The 22,276-nt window shown below is 44.9% G+C and overlaps 1 protein-coding gene across 3 annotated transcripts in view; it reads right to left on the bottom strand.

The window, feature by feature from the left end:
- The window catches only part of slx4ip (SLX4 interacting protein), a 127,423-nt gene that overhangs the window by 98,098 nt on the left and 7,049 nt on the right, over positions 1-22,276 (bottom strand). The window lies entirely within an intron of this gene.

Genomic DNA, 22,276 nt, shown 5'->3' with positions numbered 1-22,276 from the left:
ATCAGATGACACTCCTAGGACATTATGTTATACAATACATGCATGTTTTGTTCAATCAAGTTCATATTTATATCAAAAACCAGCTTTTTACATTAGCATGTGATGTTCAGAACTAGCATACCCACCGAAAACTTCCGGTGAATTTACTAAATGACTCATGATAAACGTTCACAAAATACATAATTATTTTAAGAATTATAGATACAGAACTCCTTTATGCAATCGCGGTGTCAGATTTTAAAATAGCTTTTCGGCGAAAGCACATTTTGCAATATTCTGAGTACATAGCTCGGCCATCACGGCTAGCTATTTTGACACCCACCAAGTTTGGGGCTCACTAAACTCAGAATTACTATTAGAAAAATTGGATTACCTTTACTGTTCTTTGTCAGAATGCACTCCCAGGACTTCTACTTCAACAACAAATGTTGTTTTGGTTCCAAATAATCCATAGTTATATTCAAATAGCTCCGTTTTGTTTGTGCGTTCAGGTCACTATCCGAAGGGTGACGCGCGAGCGCATTTCGTGACAAAAAAAAAAATCTAAATATTCCATTACCGTACTTAGAAGCATGTCAAACGCTGTTTAAAATCAATTTTTATGCTATTTTTCTCGTAAAATAGCGATAATATTCCAACTGGGCAACGTTGTATTCATTCTGAAAGAAAAAAATGGAGTAGTCTCGTGAACGCACATCTCAGTCTCACTGTCCCCAGGCTGACCACTCACAAACTCTGCTGCTGTTCTTTGCCCAGAGACAGCAGACACCCCATTCCACTATCTGGCGGCTTCTGAGAGCCAAAGGAAGCCTTAGAAAATGTCACGTTACAGCACAGATGCTGTATTTTCGATAGAGATGCAACAGAAGGATAACAAATTGTCAGACAGGGCACTTCCTGCATGGAATCTTCTCAGGTTTTGGCCTGCCATACGAGTTCTGTTGTACTCACAGACACCATTCAAACAGTTTTAGAAACTTTAGAGTGTTTTCTATCCACATCTACTAATTATATGCATATTCTCATTTCTGGGCAAGAGTAGTAACCAGTTTAAATCGGGTACGTTTTTTATCCGGCCGTGCAAATACTGCCCCCTAGCCCAACAGGTTAACCTTTCTGGGAAGGGGGTTCTGCTAGCGGAACACCTGGCCTACAGCCAGTGAAATTGCAGGGCGCTAAATTCAAACAACAGAAAACTCATAATTAAAATTCCTCAAACATACAAGTATTATACACCATTTTAAAGATAAACTTCTCAATAATCCAACCACTTTGTCCGATTTCAAAAAGGCTTTACGGTGAAAGCACACCATGCGATTATGTTTGGTCAGTGCCTAGCCACAAAAAAAAAAAAAACATACAGCCATTTTCCAAAGAAGGAGAGGTGTCACAAAAGTCAGAAATAGCATTAAAATGAATCACTAACCTTTGATGATCTTCATCTGATGGCACTCCCAGGTTAGACAAAAAAATGTTTGTTTTGTTCGATAAAGTTAATCTTTATGTCCAAAAACCTCATTTGAAATTGGCGCGTTATGTTCAGAAATGCATTGTCTTAAACAAACATCCGGTGAAAATGCAGAGAGCCACATCAAATTACAGAAATACTCATCATAAACATTGATATAAGATACAAGTTTTATACATACAATTAAAGATACACTTCTTGTTAATCCAGCCGCTGTGTCCGATTTCAAAAAGGCTTTACGGCGAAAGCACACCATGCGATTATGTTAGGACAGCGCCTAGCCACAAAAAACCATACAGCCGTTTTCCAACAAAGGAGAGGTGTCACAAAAGTCAGAAATGGCGTTAAAATTAATCACTTACCATTGATGATCTTCATCTGATGGCACTCCCAGGTCTCCATGTTAGACAATAAATGTTCGTTTTGTTCGATAAAGTTAATCTTTATGTCCAAATACTTCATTTTTGTTCGCGCATTTAGTCCAGTAATCCATATGCACAAAGCACGGGCAGAAAGTCTAGACGAAAAGTCAAAAAAGTTCCATTTTAGTTTGTAGAAACATGTCAAACGATGTTTCTAATCAATCCTTAGGGTGTTTTTATCATAAATATTCAATAATGTTTCAACCGGACAATACTGTTTTCATTAGAAAGGAAAGGGAAGGGAACGGAGATCGCGGTCACGCGCGAGACTAAATTAAAGGCTTTCACCTCAGCCATCTGCTTAGAGTGCTCTTATTCACTCCCCTTTCACAATAGGAGCCTGAACAACTTCTAAAGACTGATGACATCTAGTGGAAGCCTTAGGAAGTGCAATCTGTCCCCAAAGACACTGGATATTCGATAGGCATTCACTTGAAAACTACAAACCTCAGAATTCCCACTTCCTGGTTGGATTATTCTCGGGTTTTCGCCTGCCATATCAGTTCTGTTATAGTCACAGACATTATTTAAACAGTTTTGGAAACTTTAGTGTTTTCTATCCAAATCTACTAATTATATGCATATTCTAACTTCTGGGCTTGAGTAACAGGCAGTTTACTCTGGGCACGCTTTACGTCCAAACTTCCCAATGCTGCCCCCTATCCCTAAAGAGTTTTAACATTAGCCCTCCTTCCTTAACATCGCCCCAGGGCCCTAACATCAGTCCACATTCCTTAACATCACCCCAGGGCCCAAACATCAGCACATCTAGAGTACCTTCATCCTCTTCTCCTCTATTGAGTGTCTATCCATCTCACCAGCCATGTCTTAAAAACTATACCCATCTCTTTAGAAACTAGACCCATCTATCTAGCCATCTCTTCAGAAACTAGACCCATATCTATACCCATCTCTTTAGAAACTAGACCCATATCCCTAGCCATCTCTTCAGAAACTAGACCCATCTCTCTAGCCATCTCTCCAGGCATCTCTCTAGAAACTAGACCTCTCTCTCTAGCCACCTCTCTAGAAACTAGACCCATCTCCCTAGAAACTAGACCCATCTCTCTAGAAACTAGACCCATCTCTCTAGAAACTAGACCCATCTCTCTAGAAACTAGACCCATCTCCCTAGAAACTAGACCCATCTCCCTAGAAACTAGACCCATCTCCCTAGAAACTAGACCCATCTCTCTAGCCATCTCTGTAGAAACTAGACCCATCTCCCTAGAAACTAGACCCATCTCCCTAGAAACCAGACCCATCTCTCCAGCCATCTCTTTAGAAACTAGACCCATCTCTCTAGAAACTAAACCCATCTCTCCAGCCGTCTCCCTAGAAACTCGACCCGTCTCCCTAGAAACTCGACCCGTCTCCCTAGAAACTCGACCCGGCTCCCTAGAAACTCGACCCATCTCTCTCCAGCCACCTTTAGAAATTTGACCTCTCTCTAGAAACTTGACCCCTCTCTCTAGCCACCTCTAGAAACTAGGCCCGTCCCCTCTAGAAACTAGGCCCGTCCCCTCTAGAAACTAGGCCCGTCCCCTCTAGAAACTAGGCCCGTCCCCTCTAGAAACTAGGCCCGTCCCCTCTAGAAACTAGGCCCGTCCCCTCTAGAAACTAGGCCCGTCCCCTCTAGAAACTAGGCCCGTCCCTCTAGAAACTAGACCCGTCTCTCTAGAAACTAGACCCGTCTCTCTAGAAACTAGACGCATCTCTCTAGAAACTAGACGCATCTCTCTAGAAACTAGACCCATCTCTCTAGAAACTAGACCCATCTCTCTAGAAACTAGACCCATCTCTCTAGAAACTAGACCCAACTCCCTAGAAACATCTCCCTAGAAACTAGACCCGTCTCCCTAGAAACTAGACCCGTCTCCCTAGAAACTAGACCCATCTCTCTAGCCATATTTGTAGAAACTAGACCCATCTCCCTAGAAACCAGACCCATCTCTCCAGCCATCTCTTTAGAAACTAGACCCATCTCTCAAGCCATCTCCCTAGAAACTAGACCCATCTCTCTAGAAACTAAACCCATCTCTCCAGCCGTCTCCCTAGAAACTCGACCCGTCTCCCTAGAAACTCGACCCGTCTCCCTAGAAACTCGACCCGTCTCCCTAGAAACTCGACCCGTCTCCCTAGAAACTCGACCCATATCTCTCCAGCCACCTTTAGAAATTTGACCCCTCTCTCTAGCCACCTCTAGAAACTAGGCCCGTCCCCCCTCTCTAGCCACCTCTAGAAACTAGGCCCGTCCCCCCTCTCTAGCCACCTCTAGAAACTAGGCCCGTCCCCTCTCTCTAGCCCCCTCTAGAAACTAGGCCCCTCCCCTCTAGAAACTCGACCCATATCTCTCCAGCCACCTTTAGAAATTTGACCCCTCTCTCTAGCCACCTCTAGAAACTAGGCCCGTCCCCCCTCTCTAGCCACCTCTAGAAACTAGGCCCGTCCCCTCTCTCTAGCCCCCTCTAGAAACTAGGCCCGTCCCCTCTAGAAACTAGGCCCGTCCCCTCTAGAAACTAGGCCCGTCCCCTCTAGAAACTAGGCCCATGTCTCTAGCCACCTCTCTAGAAACTCAACCATACTCTAGCCACCTCTAGAAACTCGACCCCTCTCTCTAGCCACCTTTCTTGAAACTCGGCCCGTCCCTCTAGAAACTAGGCCCGCCCCTCTAGAAACTAGGCCCGCCCCTCTAGAAACTAGGCCCGCCCCTCTAGAAACTCAACCCATGTCTCTAGCCACCTCTCTAGAAACTCGACCCATCTCTAGAAACTCGACCCATCTCTCTAGCTATCCCTGTAGAAAGAGGCAGTGTCTCTCGCTCTCTTGCTATCCCTGTAGAAAGAGGCTGTGTCTCTCTCTCTCTGTTCCAATCTCCGTGTCTCCCACTGCCTCTCCTCTCTCTGTTCCACTCTCCCTCCCACTGCCTCTCTCTGTTCCGCTCTCCCTCTGTTCCAATCTGTCTCCCACTGCCTCTCCTCTCTCTGTTCCCCTCTTGCTCTCCCCTTTTTCCTCCTCTCTTCAATTCTCTCTCTGCCTCTCTCCTTTTATATGTTAGAATGCAACCCCTCCCAGCTTGGAAACAAGTTTGAATCACCCAAACAAATTCCTCAGAAAAATCTCTCCTACAATGAGATATTCATTACCAGACTTTGAAGACAAGTACTGTTGTTGGGTTGGGAAGAATCTCCAGTCAAGTGGGATTAAAAGATCATATTAGTAAAGGGACAGTTGAGTAAATTACTCTGGCAAATGTTTTAATTTTGCACATGAAAGCATTGTAATTGACAGAGTAAACAGGAATGTAAGAGAGGAGCTGCTGTGACTTGTTCTACTCAAAGAGAGGCGAGTAGGAAGACTGCCCCCATGTGGTTGAAAAGGAAGCAACACTTTCTGAACAATATGTCCCTTTGGTAAACACTGCAGAACTTGACTCATATGTCATGGGGACTTCAAAATACAACATGCACAAGACTTATTTGAGACATCTATAGTCAGTTGAAGTGAGTGATTACTGACCTAAATTCCTCATATGCTGTATAACAGGGCTCTCCAACCCTGTTCCTGGAGAGAAACCCTCCTGTAGGTTTTTGCTCTAACCCTGTTCCTGGAGAGATACCCTCCTGTAGGTTTTTGCTCCAACCCTAATCTAGCACACCTGATTTTTAAGATGTATCAGGTCAGTTGAAACTGGGGTTGATGCAAAAACCTACAGGAGGATATCTCTCCAGGAACAGGGTTGGAGCAAAAACCTACAGGAGGGTATCTCTCCAGGAACAGGGTTGGAGAGCCCTGCTAACCACCATTAGGCGAGTTTCAGAACTGATAAGGCTACACAAAACGTCAAAAACGCTTAGTTGTAATTGACTGAACAGTTCAAAACAAACATAGCCCACATTTTTCAAAAACCATGTGACCTTTCAGAAATATGACAAAATAGAAGCTACAAAAGCCTTACGCCTGAACAGAACATGCTTTATGAACAAGCTACTGCCTTAGGCCTGAACAGAACAAGCTACTGCCTTAGGCCTGAACAGAACAAGCTACTGCAATTTTCCTGGGCCCCGGCAAACAATCCTGCAATTTGTTCTTCAAATGTTATAAGATAAATACCACTGATTGAAACATATTTGTTGAACAGTGGAGTAGGAAGTGCTGTACCACAATGATTACAAGGTCTCCTCTGACTGTCCATGTTTTTCCATGGTCTCCTGTCTCTATGGCCAGGCTATGGTCACAGAGCCCGTACGTTGGTAATGTCTCTGTTTGTTTGACGAGTTGTGCTAATTTGATATCTGTTCAGAATTTAATTTAGCCAATAATTAGACAGATTTCTATTTGTTATTCTCCCTCCCTCCCCCTCTCTCTCCCTCCCCTGTGGTCTTTGTCCGGCAGTGATCCATGGATGGACCGGTGGTTTCAACTCACTGCTTCCGACATTTACCCCCAATGCAGCGTGGGAACGCCAGGCTAAAGGCGGCAGGGGCCTGTCAGTCACACGTGCACATGTGTATGTGTGTGTGTGTGTGTGTGTGTGTGTGTGTGTGTGTGTGTGTGTGTGTGTGTGTGTGTGTGTGTGTGTGACTGCCACATAAGACACAGTCCCACGGTGACTTCCTGGACCAGACCAGTTCTACTGCTGCTCCTTGAGATCAGTCTCTCTCTCTGCCTTCTGAGATGTGAAAACACTATTTCCACCATTACAGCTGAGGGATAGGAATGTTCCCAGTGCTAGACTGATGTTCAGCTGGTGAAAATTTGAAATTGAAGCAGGCAGGGCATTGGTAGCCAACAAACAGCAATACGTCCTGACTGACATAAGGACTAGGAATTCAATGTACGTGGTGCAGAATTAGTAGTGACGGCTGGCCAGCCACATGGTACAGCCCTAGAGCCGAGGACTGACAGAAGGCTAATGCCTGAGGGATCAATAGGGTCTCTGTGTGAATGGATGGTCCGTATGGACGACAGACCTGAGTCAGTGACGGTGAAGCCCTTTAAAGATGGTGGTCTGATTAAGGTTGTGTTTGCTGGGGCCGGGGACCAGGCAGAGAGCCAGGTTGTGTTTGTTGGGGCCGGGGATCAGGCAGAGAGCCAGGTTGTGTTTATTGGGGCCTTGGGTCAAGCAGAGAGCCAGGTTGTCTTTGTTGGGCCTTGGGTCAAGCAGAGATCCAGGTTGTGTTTGTTGGGGCCTTGGGTCAAGCAGAGAGCCAGGTTGTGTTTGTTGGGGCCGGGGACCAGGCAGTGAGCCAAGTTGTGTTTGTTGGGGCCGGGGACCAGGCAGAGAGCCAAGTTTTTGTTGGGGCCTTGGGTCAAGCAGACAGCCAGGTAGCTGATTCCCAAACAACACCCTATACACTGAGTGGACTAAACATGGAGACTGACCAGGTGAATCCAGGTGAAACCTATGATCCCTTATTGATGTCACAATCGGTGTAGATGAAGGGGAGGAGACAGGTTAAAGAAGGATTTTGAGACATGGATTATGCATGTGTGCTATTCAGAGGGTGAACAGGCAAGACAAAAGATTTAAGTGCTTTTGAACGGGGTATGATGGATAGGTGCCAGGCGCACCGGTTTCTGTCAAGAACTGCAACACTGCTGGGTTTTTCAAACTCAACCATTTCCCGTGTGTATCAAGAACGGTCCACCACCCAAAGGACATGCACAACTGACACAACGGTGGACAGCATTAGAGTCAACATGGACCAGCATCCCTGTGGAACGCCTTCGAATACCTTGTAGAGTCCATGCCCCGACGAATCAAGGCTCTTATGAAGGCAAAAGGGGGGTGCAACTCAATATTAGGAAGGTGTTAATGTTTTGTACACAATGTAGTGGACTACTTTTGACCATAGCACTCTGGTAAAAAGATGGCGCTACCTATTCCCTATATAGCACACTGAGACCCTTAGAGGGTGTAGTTCTTCCTGATGTCCTGTATTACCTCTAAGTGTTGAAACACATCACCCCAACTGGTAATACACTCGTGTGTGTCCCGGCGATCGGTTCATAAAAAAGCATCCTATCAGGATGCTAAGGAATCGGTTTCCTCCTGAACTAGCATATTTTCCAGTCCCACCCCCCCAGAGACAAGCCTTTAAAGCTAGTTAAAGGGATACTTTGGGATTTTGGCGATGATGCCCTTCATCTACTGACCCAGAGTCAGATGAGGCCCTTCATCTACTGACCCAGAGTCAGATGAGGCCCTTCATCTACTGACCCAGAGTCAGATGAACTTGCGGATACCATTTGTATGTCTTTGTGTGCTGTTTAAAAGTCCTGTGCCATTATTTTATATTACATTTCAATTTCATCTTCAAAACAAATAAAATGTTATTGGTCACATGCAGATGTTATTGCGAGAGTAGCGAAATGCTTGTTTCTAGCTCCAACAGTGCAGCAATATCTACTAATATGTCAAATTTGTTTCGATTTAGAATGACCCATTATCAAAATGGGCAGGAACAGGGGCAGGGGGAAAAAGACATCAGCCGTATGCACTCAATAGCAAATGGAGGCCGTGCGCTTTCCGGCCGGTCCGTTTTTCAAGGCTACAGATTTGGCTACTCTGGTTTTATAGTGGAGCTGTGCTTAATATAAGCAGCTGAGAAAATAAATAACCAAGGTCATTTCACTCCACACATCAACCACTGTTTACGGGACATGCGCTCGCTGCGCGACAAGTGATATTTCACCCAAACGCTTTCTGTATGCCATGGGCTCTCCAAACTTGTTCCTGTAGCTACGTAGTGCTTCATTTGTGTAACCAAATTAAATCTGTTCGGGAACATCAATACTAACATGGTTTTTGTAAGTAAACATATTTAGGACCGAAACGAGCTGGTCGGTCCTATGAAGCAAAATCGTTTTTTTATATTGGATAAAAGTAGAGACTCCGAGCTAGAAAATTGTATATCATACACTGCAGTTGAGGAACAATGGGAAAATAATTCTGCTTTGAAAGTTGATAAACCTGTAACACGACGTTTGAGAAAATGGCCTTTGAATATTTTGGTAAACCTACTGGAGAGCTCTTCCATGTCTAAACCCATTCAGCATCGTTCACACCCTCTTAAGCCTTAGCCCCACCCATCTCTTCCAGGATTCACATGTGAAGCCATGTGCTAAACAGAGTGAGTAAGGTAGTGTAGTAAACAACCAAAGATTTCAAGACTAAAAGTGGTGAATGTAGTAGCAAAAATCTAATCCATGACCTATATCCTACTCTGACTTTGGTGCAGGTCATGTTGTTCTTCCTATTACCGTTTCTGATAAACATTATATCAAATAAAAATCAAAGTACATTTGTTACATGCACAGGATACAGAAGGTGTAAAACGGTACAGTGAAATGGTTACTTGCATATTTGCATAGTAGCAATATCAAAACTGGCAAGTGTCCCTATAAATATGTTATAATTATTAGATGATTCTTAGCCAGACACACTGGTCTAAATTGCTGGGTCATGTGAAAGAAATGCTACAAACCCCCCAGCCACATCTAGCTAAGTGGATGGGTCACTATTGTCTAGAAATGTACACATGTTCATGAAATACAATAGATTATAGTAATCACCCCCAGACACACCTGGCTAACTTGATGGGTCATGTAATAATCTGGTGAAGTGGAGTCTTTTGTTAAGACATGAAGCTAGCAAGGTAAACAATTAACCTAAATGCTGCTTTCAAGACAACTGGGAACTTGGAAAAATACAAGGTCAAATCATGACGTCAGTGATCTTCAGGTCGGAAAGTTGGAATTCCGAGTTGGATAAACGTTCAAACTGATTTTTCCCCAGTTGGAGCTAGTCTCTTTGTTGAGTTCCCAGTTGTCTTGAATGCACTAAACTCTGAGATTTGAGTTACGAGTCGCCCTCTCTGTGACGGATGCCATGGTTGCCATTAGTTTGACGATGTAATCCAGAGACAGGTGTTTTATACAACAAGCCTTCTGTGTTCTCTTTTAGACTCCCTCCGCATATTTGCAATCAAACGGCAGAATTTCTCCATCTCCATAGCTATCATACTCTGCCTCCACCGGGCATTCCACTGATTTCAAAACTCAGTAAAAACAATTTGTGAAAACACTGTTGATCACCGTTTCTTCCCCGTGATCAGAAGACTACAATGTCTGGTTCAATTAAAATGTGTTTACCTAAATCAAATCAAATTTCATTTGCCACATGCGCCGATTTAGATGCACTATTGTAAAGTGGTTGTTCCACTGGATATCATAAGGTGAATCCACCAATTTGTAAGTCACTTAGGATAAGAGCGTCTGCTAAATGACTTAAATGTAATGTAATGTAAATGAATACAACAAGTGTAGACTTTACCGTGAAATGCTTACTAACAAGCCCTTTAACCAACAATGCAGTGTAAGAAGAAGAAAATATTTACCAAGTAGGCTAAAATAAAAAGTTATGTAAATTGTCCGGTGGCAATTTTTATGAATTGCTCAGCAGTCTAATGGCTTGGGGGTAGAAGCTGTTGAGGAGTCTTCACGACTGTCTTGGTATGTTTGGACCATGATAATTCGTTGGCGATGTGGACACCAAGGAACTTGAAACTCTCAACCCGCTCCACTACAGCCCCGAGGGATTTCCTCATCGTCAGATTCATTTTCAGAGTCAGAAAGAGTCAGCACCGTCCTGCAGAATGTGGCAGACCAATCCGAACTCATGTCTCAGCATTGTCCAGCCCATCCATTATCTCAGCCAATCATGGCTAGGGGGAAGGTTCCTGACTTTTTCCGTGTCTAAACCAACTAGGCTCATAATTTAACAATTGTATTTGTATTTACAGGTGGCACGCAAGTTTGATATTAAAAGGCACACGAAAGTTCACATTTCAGAAGACATTTCTAACAAACAAAAAAACGCTTTTCGCAAAAATAAATTGTTTACGTTGAAATTAAGTAGTGACGTGCAACATAGGCCTAGTTCCTGAAACGAGTCACATTTCATTAAACTATTGACAGCCCCTCGGCAACCTCGAGAAAGAAATAAAGGAGAGCGAGGAGGAGATGGAAACACACGGTGAGATATTCTGTATAGCTAAAGGTAATGTCACCCAATTAATTATGAAAAATTCCATATTACTATGCTATTCAAAATGGCCCAATCAATTTTATTTAATGTTTTTCTGCCATGTGTAGTATGCAGGCCATGTATTGTATAAGGCACAATCACAATTATTTTACTTTTTTTTTTATCCCGGCCATGGGCTCATAAGCACTAATAGGCGTATGATTGTTTTGAATTTAGGGTCGGCAGGTAGCCTAGCGGTCGGAGCGTTGGGGCGGCAGGTAGCCTAGCGGTCGGAGCGTTGGGGCGGCAGGTAGCCTAGCGGTCGGAGCGTTGGGGCGGCAGGTAGCCTAGCGGTCGGAGCGTTGGGGCGGCAGGTAGCCTAGCGGTCGGAGCGTTGGGGCGGCAGGTAGCCTAGCGGTCGGAGCGTTGGGGCGGCAGGTAGCCTAGCGGTCGGAGCGTTGGGGCGGCAGGTAGTCTAGCGGTCGGAGCGTTGGGGCGGCAGGTAGCCTAGCGGTTGGAGCGTTGGGGCGGCAGGTAGCCTAGTGGCCACGCTTTTTGATGTATTTCAGAACTGCAGTTTCCTCTGCTTAAAGCAACAGTGAAGTGGGCAGGGCAGTATGGATTTATTCTGTTACATCTGCAAGCAGAGTCTGAACATCAGACAGGATGGCATTGTCTCCCTCGATCCGTGCAATGGCTACTGCTATAGGTTTCAGGAGTTTCAGACTGCTTACCACTCATCCAGGAGGATCCTCTTGATGGGGCTGTCCATATCAGCAGACTGTGACATGGCCATTTCTTGGAGAGACTCCTTCCCCTCCAGGAGACTGTCAAACATGATGACAACACCACCCCAACAGGTGTTGCTGGGCAGCTTCAATGTGGTGCTCTTAATCTTCTTACTTTGCTTGGTGAGGTAGATTGCTGCAGATAACTTGATGACCCTTCACATACCTAACCATTTCGTTGGCTCTCCATTGTTTTCAGTGCCATGATGTCCTTGAGGAGCAGATTCAATGCATGAGCAGCACAGCCAATGCGTGTGATGTGAGGGTAGGACTCCTCCACTTTAGACCAAGCAGCCTTCATGTTCGCAGCATTGTCTGTCACCTGTGCAAATACCTTCTGTAGTCCACGGTCATTGATGACTGCCTTCAGCTCATCTGCAATGTAGAGACCGGTGTGTCTGTTGTCCCTTGTGTCTGTGCCCTTGTAGAATACTGGTTGAGGGGTGGATATGATGCAGTTAATTATTCCTTGCCCACGAACATTCGACCACCCATCAGAGATGATTGCAATACAGTCTGCTTTCTCTATGATTTGCTTGACCTTCACTTGAACTCTGTTGAACTTTGCATCCAGCAAATGAGCAGATAAAGCATGTCTAGTTAGAGGGGTGTCTGCTAGGCGAAGAACATTCAGAAATCTCTTCCAATACACATTGCCTGTGAGCATCTCGAGGTGAACCAGTTGCATACGCAGCTCAAGCAAACATGCATCAGCATTTCTCAGACTACGTTCTTCCATTGAGTCAAAAAAAACTTCTGATTCCAGGAGGACCATGAGCTGTTGGCTATCGATAAGGGGTCCGATTCATCATTTTCACCTCGAATAGAAGTAGAGGGACTTTTGTCAGAGGTTGCTTGTTGTGAGCGCTGAGGGAACTTTATGCACTTGGCCAGATGATTCTGCATCTTTGTTGCATTCTTCACATATGATTTGGCACAGTATTTGCAAATGTACACAGCTTTTCCTTCTACATTAGCTGCAGTGAAATGTCTCCACACATCAGATAGTGCTCGTAGCATTTTCCTGTAAAGATAAGGAAAATAATACAATTCCATGTACGGATAAATAGTTAAGCAGTTAGATTAAACAACTCCTTTGTAAGATAAATGTTTTAAAATGAAACATGTATGGAAACAGGTGAATTAACACTCCTCAGTTAGCAGGCTCAGGCAAGCTAAAACCCACATGGTAGCAAAAACTAACTAGCAGAAATTGTTGACAAGTTAGAAATGATTTAAACACACTTTGCTGTAGGCTATTATTTACTAGTTAACAAAAAAATCATGTATGTCATGTAAAATATATTCACCCCACCCAGTATTGTAATCTAAATTTACCTTGGCTCAGACAGTGTAGTAGCGTGGGCTCAACAGCATCTCATTAGTGTGCAAGATCTTGAGAATCAGCTGTGCATGTGATGGAAGAATGCACTGTGCATGCAGAGGGTTGCAATTCCATTGAATTGGGGATAGTTTAACCAAAATATGCCACAAGACCTAGAATTCCCTCATGTGTATCCCACAAAAAAAAGGTTCACTGTTATAAGCTAACTGTTTTTGATGAATTTAAGCAAAATTCACAAAAGTCCAGGGCTTAACTTCCCATGGAGGATCCCCGGAAATTTACCGGAAAGTTCCCGACCCTTTGCAACCCTACTCGTGACCGCCGGTGTGTCGGTAATATGGTCACCGCAACAGCCCTAAATGTATTTGGGGCTTCTTGGAAGTGGGATCTTTGGAAGAAAGGTTTTCCTGAAGCAATTCCATCCTTACACAGTTGGCCTACATTCCAGACGAGTATTGATTATTCAATAATCAAATCAGCTGACCAGCGTCAGGAGTAGGTTATGCACAATCGCATTAGACATGGTTAGGGTAGTATGCTAACACAATTGACATTTGGTCTTGTCTAGTCCTCTATTCAGTCACACAGCAGCAGCAGCACCGTGTGAATATATGGGGATTCTCAGAAGTGGGGGGGGGGGGGGTTTAGCAGGAAGTAACTGGAATGGTATCAGGACAAACTAACACACTTAGCCTACATTCCAAATGATTAGGGTCTATTGATTACTCAATAATCAAATCATGTGATCAGCTTCAAAAAAGGTATCAATCATTTTCACTGGGCAGCCCAACCAAAGGCTGCATCGGACCATGAACACGTGACCACATCGTCAGCAAACCACAAAAGGGTGACCTGCCTGATCCTGAGGTGACCTCTGAGCTGACCTCGGGTTTGACTTATGACCCCCACGTGATCAGGCCTCTTTAAAGAGGATGGAATAATCCCTTTTGGGGGGGTGGGGGGGGGGGGCAGACAGCAGTAATAGAAACCACAAATGCCTGAATATCCATCCTAGATGAAAGGAGCTAACTACTGACACACAGAGCTGCTCCAATACTAGATTGTGTCTAAATGTAAGTCCTCTTCTTGTTTGAGACTTTCATGATACTACTACAGAAATACTTGAATACTGTAGGTGTGTCTGCTCCAAGACATTCAAACAAGACATTACAGGCAAGTGTTGCTGTTACTGGGAAGAGAGACAAACGATTTAGGGCCAACTCCAGAAGGAGGAGTCACCTTTTCATACGGTGTACTAAAACTGGGCCAACACGGTTTTGTGCTCTCCTCAACACAGGCTTCGTCTAGTTGTATAGAGGGCGTGAGGACGCAACAATACAACAGCACAGAGTGCTACTTAATACCAAGTCCTGTATTGTGTTCTGTCACAGTAGCGTGAATACACCGGAGTCCTTCTGTATGTCAGGGCTCAGCATCTCTATCCTAAACTCTCTTTTACACCAAGACTCTGATTAGCAGTGACCTGACAGAGGACAAACACAAAAGTGAGTGCTATGGGGCCATATTTATTTAGTTCAGTTACCTTTGCTTTCTTGGGTACAAAAACAATGATGGACATCTTGAAGCAAGTGGGGACAGCAGACTGGGACAGGGAGAGATTGAATATGTCCGTCATTCCTATAGGCCGAAACTCAAACAGGAAGTACCTCGCAGCCTTGCGAGGGTTAACACGCTTAAACGTCTTACTCACGTCGGCCACGATAAACGAGAGCTCACAGTCCACGAAGCGGGCGAAGAATGTGTTTTTAGCTTGTCCGGGAGCAAGACATCGGTGTCCGTGACGTGGCTGGTCTTCCCTCATGTCTGAGCCGTTGAATTGCGACTCCACTTTGTCTCTGTACTGACGTTTTGCCTGTTTGATTGCCTTACGGAGGGAATAACTACACTGTTTGTATTCAACCATATTCCCAGTCACCTTGCCATGGTTAAATGCAGTGGTTCACGACTTTCAGTTTTGCACGAATGCTGCCATCTATCCGCAGTTTTTGGTTTGGGTAGGTTTTAATAGTCACAGTGGGAACAACATCCTCTATACACTTCCTGGTGAACTCAGTCACCGTGTCAGTCTATACTTAAATGTTATTCTCAGAGACGACCCGGGAACATGATCCCAGTCCGCGTGATCAAAACAATCTTGAAACACAGATTCCGATTGGTCAGACTAGCGTTGAACAGTCCTTACTACAGGTACTTCCTGTTTGAGTTTCGGCCTATATGAAGGGAGAAGCAGGAAGCGTGATCTGATTTGCTGAAGGGAGGGCAGGGAAGGGCCTTGTAGCTTTTAACAGGCTGTTGATTGTGGCTTGTGGAATGTTACCCCACTCCTCTTCAAAGTTACTAAATCACTAACAGGGATGAAAACTAATTTGTGAACAACATTTGAGCGAAATAAGCTTTTTGTGTGTATGGAACATTTCTGGTATCTTATTTCAGCTCATGAAACATGGGACCAACACTTTACATGTTGTGTTCATATTTTTGTTCAGTATAAATAAAACATTTTCTACCCAGTCAGTCTAATCACTCAGTTAACCTGTTGGGGCTAGGGGGCAGTATTTGCACGGCCGGATAAAAAAAACGTACCCGATTTAATCTGGTTACTACTCCTGCCCAGTAGCTAGAATATGCATATAATTAGTAGATTTGGATAGAAAAACACTCTAAAGTTTCTAAAACTGTTTGAATGGTGTCTGTGAGTATAACAGAACTCATATGACAGGCCAAAACCTGAAGATTCCATGCAGGAAGTGGAAATCTGATTTGTGGAATCACGTTCAACACTTTGCCTATGAAACACACCGTGAGTTAGGATTCATTTAGCACTTCCTAAGGCTTCCACTAGATGTCAACAGTCTTTACAAAGTGGTTTGAGTCTTCTCCGGTAAAAACTGACCGAACGAGAGGCCTGGAAAGTTGGTCATAGGGGGAGGGCCATTACTACTATGATGCGGGCGCCCGTGGGTACCCTCTCGTTCCGAAACGTTTAGTAAGACAATGCAATCGTCCACCTTGAATATTAGTGAAGCTCTGATTGAAAAAGGCCCTAAAGATTTATGTTATACAACATTTGGCATGTTTGAACGAACGTAAATCTATTTTTTTGCACATTCGTGACGACAAGTCCCGCGCACTTCAGTACATTATGAGTAGCCTTCGGAACGAGCTAACAAAAAAGGAGCTATTGGGACATAAATTATTAACTTTTTCGAACAAAACTACATTTGTTGTGGACCTGGGATTCCTGGAAGTGCCTTCTGATGAAGATAATCAAAGGTAAGGGAATATTTACAATAGTATATTTGATTTTAGATGGTTCCAAGATGGCGCTAACCTGTATCGCCTAGCCTATTTTTCTGAGCATAGCACCTCGTTTATTGCAAAGTGTGATTTCCCAGTAGTTATTTTTAAAACTGGCATGCGGTTGCATTCACGAGATGTTAATCTATAATTCTTTGAATGACAATATTACATTTTAACAATGTTTTCGAATAGTAATTTTATAAATTGTAGCACTGATTCACAGGAAGCATTTGAGGGAAAATATTTTCTGAACGTCACGCGCCGATGTAAAATGCTGTTTTTATATATAAATATGAACTTTATCGAACAAAAAATGCATGTATTGTGTAACATGATGTCCTAGGAGTGTCATCTGATGAAGATTGTCAAAGGTTAGTGCTGCATTTTAGCTGTGTTTTGGGTATTTGTGATGCATGCTAGTTGCTTTGAAAATGGCAGTGTGATTATTTTTGGCAGGGTACTCTCCTAACATACTCTCCTAACATAATCTAATGTTTTGCTTCTGCTGTAAAGCCTTTTTGAAATCGGACAACGTGGTTCGATTCAGGAGAGGTGTAGCTATAAAATGGTGTAAAATAGCCATATGTTTGAGAAATTGAAGTTATAGCATTTATGAGGTATTTGTATTTCGCGCGACGCGATTACACTGGCTGTTGACTAGGGTGGGACCCAAGCGTCCCAGGTTCCCAGACAGGTTAATAAAGCAGTGGAATGGAGTACTATTTTCTACCCAGTCAGTCTAATCACTCAGTTAACCTCTATGGGCTACAACGACCGCAGAGGGTAGTGCGTACGGCCCAGTACATCACTGGGGCTAAGCTGCCTGCCATCTAGGACCTATATACTAGCCTCTTACATCTAGACGTTCCGCTAGCGGAACACCTGCTCCAATATCCAATGATAGGCGTGGCGCGAATTACAAATTCCTCAAAAAAACTAAAACTTCAATTTTTCAAACATATGACTATTTCACAGCATTTTAAAGACTCTCCTTTATCTAACCACACTGTCCGATTTCAAAAAGGCTTTACAGCGAAAGCAAAACATTAGATTATGTCAGGAGAGTACCGAGCCAGAAATAATCAGACACCCATTTTTCAAGCTAGCATATAATGTCACATAAACCCAAACCACAGCTAAATGTAGCACTAACCTTTGATGATCTTCATCAGATGACAACCCTAGGACATTATGTTATACAAAACATGCATGTTTTGTTCAATCAAGTTCATATTTATATCAAAAACCAGCTTTTTACATTAGCATGTGACTAGCATGTGACTAGCATTCCCACCGAACACTGCCGGTGAATTTACTAAATTACTCACGATAAACGTTCACAAAAAGCATAACAATTATTTTAAGAATTATAGATACAGAACTCCTCTATGCACTCGATATGTCCGATTTTAAAATAGCTTTTCGGTGAAAGCACATTTTGCAATATTCTCAGTAGATAGCCCGGCATCACAGGGCTAGCTATTTAGACACCCAGCAAGTTTAGCACTCACCAAAGTCAGATTTACGATAAGAAAAATGTTATTACCTTTGCTGTTTACATTTACATTTTACATTTAAGTCATTTAGCAGATGCTCTTATCCAGAGCGACTTACAAATTGGTGCATTCACCTCATGATATCCAGTGGAACAACCACTTTACAATAGTGCATCTAAATCTTTTAAGGGGGGGGGGGTTAGAAGGATTACTTTATCCTATCCCAGGTATTCCTTAAAGAGGTGGGGTTTCAGGTGTCTCCGGAAGGTGGTGATTGACTCCGCTGTCCTGGCGTCGTGAGGGAGCTTGTTCCACCATTGGGGTGCCAGAGCAGCGAACAGTTTGGACTGGGCTGAGCGGGAACTGTGCTTCCCCAGATGTAGGGGGGCCAGCAGGCCAGAGGTGGATGAACGCAGTGCCCTTGTTTGGGTGTAGGGCCTGATCAGAGCCTGAAGGTATGGAGGTGCCGTTCCCCTCACAGCTCCGTAGGCAAGCACCATGGTCTTGTAGCGGATAAGAGCTTCAACTGGAAGCCAGTGGAGAGAGCGGAGGAGCGGGGTGACGTGAGAGAACTTGGGAAGGTTGAACACCAGACGGGCTGCGGCGTTCTGGATGAGTTGTAGGGGTTTAATGGCACAGGCAGGGAGCCCAGCCAACAGCGAGTTGCAGTAATCCAGACGGGAGATGACAAGTGCCTGGATTAGGACCTGCGCCGCTTCCTGTGTGAGGCAGGGTCGTACTCTGCGAATGTTGTAGAGCATGAACCTACAGGATCGGGTCACCGCCTTGATGTTAGTGGAGAACGACAGGGTGTTGTCCAGGATCACGCCAAGGTTCTAATCACTCTGGGAGGAGGACACAAGGGAGTTGTCAACCGTGATGGCGAGATCATGGAACGGGCAGTCCTTCCCCGGGAGGAAGAGCAGCTCCGTCTTGCCGAGGTGCAGCTTGAGGTGGTGATCCGTCATCCACACTGATATGTCTGCCAGACATGCAGAGATGTGATTCGCCGCCTGGTTATCAGAAGGGGGAAAGGAGAAGATTAATTGTGTTCTTCGTCAGAATGCACTCCCAGGACTTCTACTTCAATAACAAATGTTGGTTTGGTCCCAAATAATCCAGTTATATCCAAATAGCGGCGTTTTGTTCGTGCGTTCAAGACACTATCCGAAAGGGTAAATAAGGGTGACGAGCATGGCGCAATTCGTGACAAAAAAATTATAAATATTCCATTACCGTACTTCGAAGCATGTCAACCGCTGTTTAAAATCAATTTTTTATGCCATTTTTCTCATAAAAAAGCGATAATATTCCGACCGGGAATCTGCGTTTAGGTAAACAGACGAAAGAAAATAAAGCATGGGGTCGACTCGGGCACGCGCCTAAGCCCATAGTACTCTGATCGGCCACTTGCCAAACGCGATAAAGTGTTTCAGCCAGAGGCTGCCTCGATATCGTTCAGCTTTTTCCCGGGCTCTGAGAGCCTATGGGAGCCGTAGGAAGTGTCACGTTATAGCAAAGATCCTCAGTCTTCAATAAAAAGAGCCAAGATGAAACACAACTTGTCAGACAGGCCACTTCCTGCATGGAATCTTCTCAGGTTTTGGCCTGCCATATGAGTTCTGTTATACTCACAGACACCATTCAAACAGTTTTAGAAACTTTAGGGTTTTTCTATCCAAAGCCAATAATTATATGCATATTCTAGTTACTGGGCAGGAGTAGTAACCAGATTAAATCGGGTACGTTTTTTATCCGGCCGTGTCAATACTGCCCCCTAGCCCTAACAGGTTAATAAAGCAGTGGAATGGAGTACTATTTTCTACCCAATCAGTCTAATCACTGCCTTTCCCATTTCTTCCTGCTGGAGGGTCTCCATGGCTCTGGTTAGTATCACTCTTCACCTTCTCTTATCTCTGTCCCAGACCTTCCCTCCCCCTCCATCCTCTCCCTCCCTTCCCCATCCATGCTGCTTCAAATCAGGCACTGAGTCCAAATGCTCAGAGAACCATCACTACCCACTATCACAGCCCACCCCCCCTGCCCTTTGCCATGGCTATCGCTGCGTATGAGAACCAGACCCCCTTTCCATTCCCCTGCACTTGCTCACATGCTAACAGCTCTAACATTATCCAATGGGCTCTGATCAAAATAAGTGCACTATATACGGAATAGGGTGCCATTTGGGTAGCAGCCAATCTGACATTAACCAGCCATGTGTTTCCATTATACAGACAGGGCAGCAGATGCGGTCATAGTCAATAAAACTGCATCTCTGTCTGATTCTTTCCTCCTTTTTATTTTCTACTCCCCCTCCTTCACAGAGTAGCACATTGTCATTCCCCTTCCATCACAATGTGCCACTCTGTGATGGAGGGGCAGGTGTAAATATGCCCCAGGCCCACATTATGATACAAGGCAGGTGTAAATATTCCTCAGGCCCACATTATGATATTTCCAGACAGTTTGTTTGCAGAGGAGTAAACTCCTGAGAAAAACCTCTTCTCATTCAGATGGATGTTAGCATCACACCTTAGAGCTCTGTCTATATTTCATAAAGAAAAGGACATAACCCAGAGGAGGAATTCACAGAGCAAGAATCGACAGGACTCTGCCTGAAGCTCTCACTGCATGCCAAATGGCAGCCTATTCCCTAGATAGTGCTCTAGTTTTGTCAAATAGTAGTGCACTATATAGGGAGTAGGGTGTCCGTTGGGATGCACACTGTACCAGAACAACTAACAATCCTCAGCAAACATCCTAAAGACAACACAGAGACAAACACCTGGGCTCATTAGGAGAATGGTCATCCTAACAGCATTCCAGGTGAAGCTGGTTGAGAGAATGCCAAAATTTGATTTGTTTAACACTTTTTTGGTTACTACATGATTCCATATGTGTTATTTCATAGTTTCGATGTCTTCACTATTATTCTACAATGTAGAAAACAGTAACAAAAAAAATAATAAAAAAAAAAAAACCTTGAATGAGTAGGTGTCCAAACTTTTGACTGGTACTGTAAGTCTTCGTGGGAGACGTGGCATTCCCTCTGAGGATAAACCTGATGCGACGATATCCAAGAAAGATAACCTACATACGTGACCACACAATCATGTCATTACAACGTCTATATTGGTATAATCTGGCATTCCAATAAGATGATAAAGGCCTATGTCCAAAGCATAGACTACACAGTTGTTACAGTACACATTGATAGCCTTCATGTTCCTGTTCAAAACTAATGGAAAAACATATATATTTTTTTTTTTTAAAAGAAGAAAAAAAAAAAAAAGGTTCTTCTTGCCTTGATGACGTCAAGAAGATCTACAACTACCGACCCTCAAGAGCCAGAAGAATTTCAGAACGGCTTTGGGATCCTAGCTGCAAGATGGAGGTTGTACCAGAGTAAGCCGACACCAGGTAGCCTAGCGGTTAGCGCGTTGGGGCGGCAGGTAGCCTAGCGCGTTGGGGCGGCAGGTAGCCTAGCGCGTTGGGGCGGCAGGTAGCCTAGCGCGTTGGGGCGGCAGGTAGCCTAGCGCGTTGGGGCGGCAGGTAGCCTAGCGCGTTGGGGCGGCAGGTAGCCTAGCGCGTTGGGGCGGCAGGTAGCCTAGCGCGTTGGGGCGGCAGGTAGCCTAGCGCGTTGGGGCGGCAGGTAGCCTAGCGCGTTGGGGCGGCAGGTAGCCGAGCGGTTGGGGCGGCAGGTAGCCGAGCGGTTGGGGCGGCAGGTAGCCGAGCGGTTGGGGCGGCAGGTAGCCGAGCGGTTGGGGCGGCAGGTAGCCGAGCGGTTGGGGCGGCAGGTAGCCTAGCGGTTGGGGCGGCAGGTAGCCGAGCGGTTGGGGCGGCAGGTAGCCTAGCGGTTGGGGCGGCAGGTAGCCTAGCGGTTGGGGCGGCAGGTAGCCTAGCGGTTGGGGCGGCAGGTAGCCTAGCGGTTGGGGCGGCAGGTAGCCTAGCGGTTGGGGCGGCAGGTAGCCTAGCGGTTAGAGCGTTGGGGCGGCAGGTAGCCTAGCGGTTAGAGCGTTGGGGCGGCAGGTAGCCTAGCGGTTAGAGCGTTGGGGCGGCAGGTAGCCTAGCGGTTAGAGCGTTGGGGCGGCAGGTAGCCTAGCGGTTAGAGCGTTGGGGCGGCAGGTAGCCTAGCGGTTAGAGCGTTGGGGCGGCAGGTAGCCTAGCGGTTAGAGCGTTGGGGCGGCAGGTAGCCTAGCGGTTAGAGCTTGTCAGAATGTGGGTTTTTGTTTGTCCACCCGCCTCTTGAGGATTGACCACAAGTTCTCAATGGGATTAAGGTCTGAGGAGTTTCCTGGCCATGGACCCAAAATATAAATGTTTTGTTCACCGAGCTTTCTTGCTTAGCGGTCTCAGGTTATATCGATATAGGACTCGTTTAACTGTGGATATAAATACTTTTGTA

This window comes from Salmo salar, chromosome 19 (assembly GCF_965601325.2).
Source record: "Salmo salar chromosome 19, fSalSal1, whole genome shotgun sequence".
Lineage (NCBI taxonomy): Eukaryota > Metazoa > Chordata > Actinopteri > Salmoniformes > Salmonidae > Salmo > Salmo salar.
The sequence above is the reverse complement of the archived record's forward strand: the minus strand, read 5'-3'. Positions and strand labels throughout refer to the sequence as shown.